This window comes from Triticum dicoccoides, chromosome 3A, assembly GCF_002162155.2.
Source record: "Triticum dicoccoides isolate Atlit2015 ecotype Zavitan chromosome 3A, WEW_v2.0, whole genome shotgun sequence".
NCBI classification, from domain to species: Eukaryota; Viridiplantae; Streptophyta; class Magnoliopsida; order Poales; family Poaceae; genus Triticum; species Triticum dicoccoides.
Window position 1 is genome coordinate 24986308 of NC_041384.1, and position 252 is coordinate 24986559.

The window sequence follows — 252 nt, forward strand, 5'->3', positions numbered from 1 at the left end:
GCTTGCGTGGATAAGTTGTGGGTCCCACCCGCATGCGAGTAACTGCTAGGTCCCGCGTGTCATAACTCGAATCGCTAACCCCTCGTGTTTTTCATTTCATGGTTAAACAGAGCCATGTCGCATTGGAGCTATTGTTTGCTTCTAAAACGTCGCATCGCAGCCATTCATTCCAACAACGTCGCACTCCTTCCAATTCACATGAAAAACGTCGCACAGGAGCTATTGGCCCCAACCAATATGGCTTCATCAGCA